We start from the raw sequence: 8,171 nt of genomic DNA, 5'->3' as shown, positions 1-8,171 counted from the left end.
CGTGTGAGGATGTGATTTTAGTCATTCCAAACTTCCTCAGCCGTCTCAGGAAGAAGAGGCGCTGGTGAGCCTTTTTACATTTACATTTACATTTATGCATTTGGCAGACGCTTTTATCCAAAGCGACTTACAGAGTCCAGCCCTTATTACAGGGACAATCCCCCTGGAGCAACCTGGAGTTAAGGGCTCAAGGACACAATGGTGGTGGCTGTGGGGCTAGAACCAGCATCCTTTTGATTACCAGATTACCAGTTATGTGCTTAGACCACTACACCACCATCACTCTTGTTTTCACAACGGCCTCAGTGTGGACGGACCATGTGAGTTCCTCAGTGATGTGGACACCAAGGAACTTGAAACTGCTGACTCTCTCTACCGGTGCTCTGTTAATGGTGATGGGGCTGTGTTCTCTGTCTTTCCTCCTGAAGTCCACTACAAGCTCTTTGTCCATGTGATGTGTTGTTTGCATTTTTGCAGTTCACAGGTGAGTTTAGCTTTATTAAAATCTCCCAGAATAATAATAAGTGAGTCTGGGTGTTGTTGCTCCGTGTCTGTGATGTGATCAGCCAGCTGTTGCAGTGAATAAACACTCACCAGAATGAACGAGGAAAACTCCTGCAACGAGTAGAAAGGCATACAGTTGATGAAAAGTCCTTATTTGTTTGAGTGAGCAAAATAAGTTTGTCCATTTTGTTGGTGAGGGAGCGGATATTCGGAAGATGAATACCCAGCAGTGGAGTCCTAAAATCACGTTGACAAACTTCACAAGCATGCCGGCTCTCTTCCCTCACGTGCATCTTTTGGATCGCTTGTAGAGCACTGCTGCGTCTTCATCTAAGATGTCTAAAAAATGTCTGAGTAATCAAACACCAGCAAAGAATTATCATGTGTGCTCTGCAGAATATTCAGCAGTTCTTCCCTGGTGAAACTGATCAGGAAAGAGTGACAAATAACATGACAAACAAACAAAAATGCTAGAGATCTCCGCACCGAAGCAGCCATCTGTGGTGCGATGATAATGCGTATCTAATGTCTGATTTCACTAGTACATTTATACTATACATACTTTTTTTAAAAGAATAGTTTAGAAACATGTAAATCAGTGAAAATAATATTTTAAAACTATAATTTTAAAATACTTAGATTTATGTAATCAGTGACAGTGTACAAGCATATGCATCTAACATAATTATATATTTTTCAGCTGGGCAGAATAATTAATATTTCTATTCTAGTGTCACTATTGACCTCTGCTGGGCAGATTTGTTTGTCCCACTCCATGCTTTATGGACGATTTTACTGTTTAATGATGAGCATTTTTTGTTTCGTTTTACAAGGAGAGGAACTGTTTCGCATATGTCCTGAAAGTAATAATAATACATTTAAATGTAACTTTTCATGATTCAGGCTTTGTTCAAAGTTTTGTGAGAGTAAAGTATCGTGAATTCAGTAATGTAAATCAAACTAAATCTTTATCATATCAGCATTTTGAAAAAATCATATTTTAATAAAATACAGGAAATATCATTTTATTTTTTATAAGATTAATTGAATAAATGTAGAAATAATCGAAGATTAGTCAATTATCAATATAATCATTAGTTGCAGCCCTAGTTGGCAGTGACCCGAAATATGTAATAGTGTTGCAATAGTTGTATATTTATGTGATTGTTTCATATTTATAACATAATGTTTGTTTCATTATCACATGAAATATAATTCTTTGCTCATTTCAAGACAGATACATACTATCCCAGATAGCAATAAGTCGGCGGTCCGCTGGCGGTGCGCCGGCGGCAGTAGAAGCGGCAGAATGGCGATATCGCAAACACGTTTGACGGCGGTCCGCCGGCGGCAGCCGCTTTTTAAAAGCGGCAGCCACCTTCCTACCGCCTTCGATACGCGGACGGCCCGCTGGCCAGCCGCCGCTCCGCCGCCGTTATATCGAAGGCGGACCGTCGGAGGCAAACACTTTTTCCGAGCGATCTGCCGCCGCTTATTGTGTGTATATATATATTTATAGCATGCAGTTTATCAAGAATAATGATTGATCAAACCAGACAAATTTCCATTTGGCGTTTTAATTCCACATTTCAAAGTACAGTAACTGTCATTGAAACAAGATGTCAGATCACTGAAATATAAATAACAGAAAAATACAAACATATATACACACACACACACAAAAGAACATGCAGGATTCCAATTTCTTTTTTTTTTTTTAAAAACTCTATTGTAACACTTACAATAATTGTTAATAATATAAAGAGGTCAGCTCTGGGATGAAAAGAATTACCAGTAAACACAAGCAATGAGGATATTTGGTACCAAAGAAAGTGCAGGATACCAAATAAATTGAGGTATAACATCATATTTACAAGTCATTTCTAACAATAGGTTAAGTGGTAATAATTTAGAGTAAAGCTCTGGAGTAGAATATACCATTATAACTGCAATGCTGACTGTGGCACAATGATTTACAAGCTATATGTAACAATAGAATAACAGTTAATCATTGTGACGGAATGAAAGTAGAATTTTTGGTACTAGTTAATGTGCAATATCAAATATCAGAGGTATGAAATAGGATTTACAAACTATAATAGAATTGTTAAGCACTGACGGAATGAAATAAGCCAATACTAAAGTCACGGTAAGTAGAATATTTGATACCAGATAATGTGCAAATATCAAGTATTAGATGTATAATCTAGGATTTACAAGCTATATTTAAAAATAGAATAGATAAGCACTGTAACAATGAAATAAGCAGCAAATTGTATATGAAATAATTGAGATCTTTGGTATCAAGGAATGTGCAGGATAACAGGTATAATATACATTTTGACATTCAACTTACACATGCCAACAAGTGGGAATAAATATAATTAACAGCAGAAAATCTGGCTGTAGAGAACACAGCCAATCAGAATGTCTGGAGAGGTTGGGGACTGCCTGGCGTAGTGCGCTAAGAATCACCGGTTTTCCCCGACCTCCAGAATGAGGCAGTGCAAATTAGCATATCTTCAGTGATTCCTCGTGCGCCTGTATAAAAGCACAAACCATCCCATATTCATCCAAGGAGCTGCCCTCAAAGCAGGGACACGAGAGAAAAAAAAAAAAAAAAAGAGCAATTTCCACAGTGAACTGTGTGGATTGGTTGAGTGTAGTCTGACACTTTTAGCAGGCTTTTTTAGGGGTCTTGATGTTACTGACTGCAGGATAAAGAAAGGGTTCCAGTTGTCAGTGATGCTGGGGTGTCAGTAGTCAGCCTAGGTTTAAGGGGTCGGCTGTGGGTCCCTCTCAGCTGTGCGGCGCCTTTTTCCACCTTCATGTTCAGATGCTCCTTTCAGGTAACGCGTAGCGTTAACCTGGATCGCCTCATCAGTGGCATCCTGGGTTGCCGGGTTCTTCCGGATGGCTCCTGTAGAAAATAAAGATCTGTCATTCCATTTGAATGGTAATAAGGTCATACACATCTACTTAAATATAAAAAAATATCCAACTTACTTTGAACAATGGTCTTCAGGAACATGTCTCTAAAACATGCTTTATCCCTTACACCAGTCCAGGTTGTATTGATGGAAAGGTGATTAGAGAAGATACTCTGAAGCATTGGCCACACGGTTGTCTTTAGGTCCCTCCCACAATTGATTGCCAAAAACCGAAGCTGAAAATACAAAAAAAACATGTTACAAATTACATTTCTCTGAAGCTTCTCATAAATTTAAAATGTGACAGGCTGTGGATTCAGACTGTAGAATATGCAGTGTACGATCTTAATTTTACTTTTTAGATTACCCTATGGCGTTATAAACGAAATCGGCACACTTACAAATCGTTGCTGGAGCTCTTTATCCTGCCTCAAACTGTTGTAACGCAACGCCAAATCTTCCTGGGTGTCTAGGGGGGAGTAACAGATCCCCTGGCAGGTATAACTCTCCAACAGACACATTGGCACTGAAACGTTGCAGCATAGCATTTGGTCGTCCATGCTACGCACAACATCGCCAAAATCCAAGACGTCGCAGCATTAGGGTTTGATCTGCACCTACAGGGGTTCCCAGAATAAAAGAATAAAGTAGTCAGTCCTGGTCCTTCAACTACTAAACTATGACATTTATATCTAGTTCTACTACATGTACAGGTGGCCCCAGTGGGAATTAAACCAACAACCACAGGTGTTGTTTGCAAGTTGTACCTGATTGCCCAGTGCGAGCAAATGTCTTCAACATTGTCCCAACTTGCTTCACCTGCTCTTGAAGCGAGCCGCTGTCATCTGGGAAGTAACAATATATTGATTAGCAATACACTAAATATAATAGTAATATAATATAACCACAATTATCATACCAGTAACTTTCCCTGTAATTTCTATCCACAGTATGTTATGCATGGCATACAAGTTCATAATGAAGAACCCTTATGATAACATCAATTTCATTTTTTTTCTTTGAAGCAAAATATTTGTTTGTAAAAGGGGAGGAAAAAGAAAATGAAATATTGGTATACAGATTTTGGTTGATATATCATACTGTACAGTGAAATGTGCTATTGTTATATCCCTACTCACCTGAAGGACGGATAGATCAGGCAAATCTCCAGTCAGGCTTTTGTAGAGTGTGTGCTCCTTTTGAATAAAACTTTCATGAGTGGGAAGTTGCATATCCACAGGTATTTTAATTCAAACATGCAACATATTGTAATAAATCTACAATATTCAGCCTTTACCTTACACCCTCGGTTGTTGCTCTACACTTTTATTATATTAAATACTTATTTATATAGCTTGCTCACTGTATAATCATGATAGCCTAATACTTATAACATGAGATTGCATCTTAAACGAATGACTGAGTTGAAAACTTGAATAAGAACGCATTTTACACAGAGGGAACCAGCTAGGGAAACTTACCTGCCTACAATAACTGTTTTCATTTGAGTTACATTAATCATGAATAACCTTAGCCGAGTCCCCAGGAACATCGGGCTATTAAAGTAACAAGCCTATAACTGCGGTCTTATTAATTCTAGCTTCACCATACTCTCAACTGTGAGGTTTATCTGCTTTTCTCATGGCCCTGTAACACAATGCCCTGACAGTGACTTCACCGGTGTCCTGATCTTTATTAGAAACTGAGAGGAGACCAAGTTAATATAATTGATATCACAATTATCACAAAAATTAACAAACAGTCTGCTTTAAAACTAAGAAAAAACAAGCTTCTATACTAACGTTACATTAAAAATGAACACGTGGCGAACTAGCTTAGCCGCTATCTGCCGGCACACCACATTAGATTAAAATACTTACCCTTGTAGTTGTGCAGATAACTCGATATGTAGAGTTTAAAGCCCTTGTCCCTCTTGCTTGTCGGAGCAGGGGACCAGGCATCAACAATGCGATGAACATCGCTGACGCCGTATTTTCGGAAGATTCTGGAGACGTCGAGTAAAACAGACATTTTGGGCGACGCGCAAGTAAACCGGAAACAGATATGGCGACAGCGGAACTTCACAGTTCAGTCTTTGTCATGTGTTTTAGCAATACATTTTTAACATTTATAATGCGTTTAGATTTTTTTTATTGCCTTTACAGGGACTTTAACACTTTCTTAAACATTTGTACAGGTCAAATTGCAAAACCTGTAAAAGGTAAAATAACAAAAAAAATCGAGGTTGGAAAAAATGTAAAGACATAAACAGAATTTCTGCGCAACTGTGAAACCAGAGGATAATTTAGCTTTTTCATTGAGTTTATCCTTCACGTCAAAACAGGGATTTTCATGTTTATGATAGATATCACCATGGTTGCAAATTAATAAAAAATAATTAAAGTATACCCGATATTTTGGCCATGTTGCAGATGTCTTTCACTGTTCACTGGTACAGGCATTGGTGAAAAGTCTAACTTCATCAATTTATTCTGCTAAATTGTTCATACCCTGTATTAAATATCTATTTTAAAACCCAATCAGAATCAGAAAGATATTTATTGCCAAGAAGCCTAAGTTTTACAAAAAGGAATTATTTTTGGTTTATTGGTGCATGTCTCAATGTGCATCAATCAAAGAAATGTAAACAATTTTCACCTGTGCATAAATAATTCAATATATTTTACATATATTACTGTATAATCGCTTCAGAGTTTCAAAGTAATTTAAATGTAATTTCCTAAACCTTACCTTATCATGGAATCAAGAGTCAAGAATCTGTTATAAACCCTAATGGCTTTGGAGCAAAAATAATAATAGCCAACATGGCTGGTCGATTTTGAGAGTCTAAGCTGTCCTTGTATTTCAAAGCGCTTGCCGCCGACCGTCATGATCGATTGCCGCGAGGCAACCGCCAGAGAAAATGAAGCGGGCGGCCCGCCATCTGATCGCCGGCGGCATCTCGCAAGAAATGGGAGTGACGAATTCGCCGGCAAACGTTTCATCCCCGCCAGTGGGACGCACCTATAGCCGACAGCTTGGGGACGGCGGCAAAAAGAAGCCGTGCGGACATTTTTTGCTATCTGGGATATTCATACAAATAACTACTATACTATGTGGATTTTCTGTGCAACAGTTGGATTTTATCAATATCTTATATTTATGTACATATACATTAGTGGTCGACCGGTATTTCGCTGAGGCCATACATTTTCTTCTTTGGCCGTTTTGTTTCTAGAGGGTGCTGAGAATCACCTGATTCCATGTGACCAGTAACTGAGCTGAAATCTGCTTATAAAATCTTCACTTAAGTTCTACTGAAGAAGGAAGGTCTTACACATCTGGGATAGCTTAAAAATAAGTAAATAATTACAGGATTTTCATTTTAAAGGGAAAGTTCACCCAAAAATAAAAATTCTGTCATTATTTACTCACCCTCATGTTATTTAATCTTATATGACTGTTATCTTATTAGTTCAATTTTAGCTTCAATCTGCTCTGGCCCTTTTGCTGTATGGTTCTTTAATGTGCAGGTAGTTTTCCAATAGAGCATATTAACACAGTCCTTCCAAACTCCCACTGCAGCCTCTTTCAGCCCACAGGAACACATGCTTGAGTCATTTGACACACTGCACAGCTACTCTGTAGCCTCTCATGTTCCGAATAGTTATGTTTTTATCTGTTTATGTATGAGTCAGTTGTTTTTATGAATGATTAAAAGTCTGGGTTGAGCAGCAGTGTGTTATTGGAGGAGGAATTCAAAAGTAGGGTTTTGAAAGTAAAAATCCCCATTCATTTTATTCTGTAAGGGAATTGATTTCTACTGATAAATTAAAAACCTTTAAAGACAGACCTACCATGAGCTCTTAGGTTGTTAATCAATGGTGAATGCCTCTGCTGAAACCATCAGTCCGAGAAAAAAAAAGAAGAGAAAAAAAAAACTTTTTTGATAGTGGAATCCTTCTGAAAAACTTTACTACCCATGATGCTGAGGGGGGAAATCCACCAATCAGAGAGTCGCAGCCATCCAACTTTGGCAAACAAGCTCTGCAGTGACCATCCACTCCGATGACGCTCTGCGAATTACGTAACTGAGTCTTCCTGCACTCTCAAACTACTTCTATTATATTAAAATACATTGATTCTGTATTCATAATCAACTACTTTAAATCAATCTTTTTCATTATTCCATCGTTTTTAATTAAATTTCGTAATTTGCAATGCTTCATGCAACTGTAGTTCATTCCCTCGTGAAGACTTTAAGTACACAATCTTGTAGTGATGTCAAAGATACTGGTACTTCAGTACAAAAAATATAAAAAATGTCACAATACCAGTGTGTCAGCAATACCTGTAGTACCAAACACAGACTCAATCCGATACATGCACACTGCCTGACTGACACACGGCTGCTTATAAAAGCTCTCACACAAATTTGACATATTTGGGAAAAAAAGCCAGATTAATCAAATTAAAATCGTCATATGTCATAGTGTGATTATTAAACCACGAAAGACTGAAATCTTATTCTGCATGAGCTGCATACTTTAAAGTGAATTTGTGAAGCAGACCACTCTTAACTCCAAACTCCACAGAATTACATGCGCTGTGTGTTATATGAGATGACAGGGCAGAGCACTCATCCACTGTGAAGGGAACAGCATAAGCCAATTATTATATATTAATATAAATAAATCACAGCATTTGTGCTTTAATGACCACATTGGATCATGTAGC

The 8,171-nt window shown here is 38.0% G+C and overlaps 1 long non-coding RNA gene across 1 annotated transcript in view; it reads right to left on the bottom strand.

The window, feature by feature from the left end:
* Nucleotides 1-4,020: 4,020 nt before the first annotated feature.
* Nucleotides 4,021-8,171, bottom strand: part of LOC127634792 (uncharacterized) — a 61,974-nt gene continuing 57,823 nt past the window's right edge. The window contains exons 2-5 of the long non-coding RNA XR_007969412.1: nt 5,315-5,334; nt 4,574-4,630; nt 4,202-4,279; nt 4,021-4,051 (exon numbers count right to left, since the gene is read on the bottom strand). This is a non-coding gene — a long non-coding RNA (uncharacterized LOC127634792). The remainder of the gene's footprint in view (nt 4,052-4,201; nt 4,280-4,573; nt 4,631-5,314; nt 5,335-8,171) is intronic.

The sequence above is a fragment of the Xyrauchen texanus genome, chromosome 42, assembly GCF_025860055.1.
Source record: "Xyrauchen texanus isolate HMW12.3.18 chromosome 42, RBS_HiC_50CHRs, whole genome shotgun sequence".
Taxonomy (NCBI): Eukaryota; Metazoa; Chordata; class Actinopteri; order Cypriniformes; family Catostomidae; genus Xyrauchen; species Xyrauchen texanus.
Note: the sequence above shows the minus strand (reverse complement) of the source record. Positions and strands in the feature narration are given on the sequence as shown.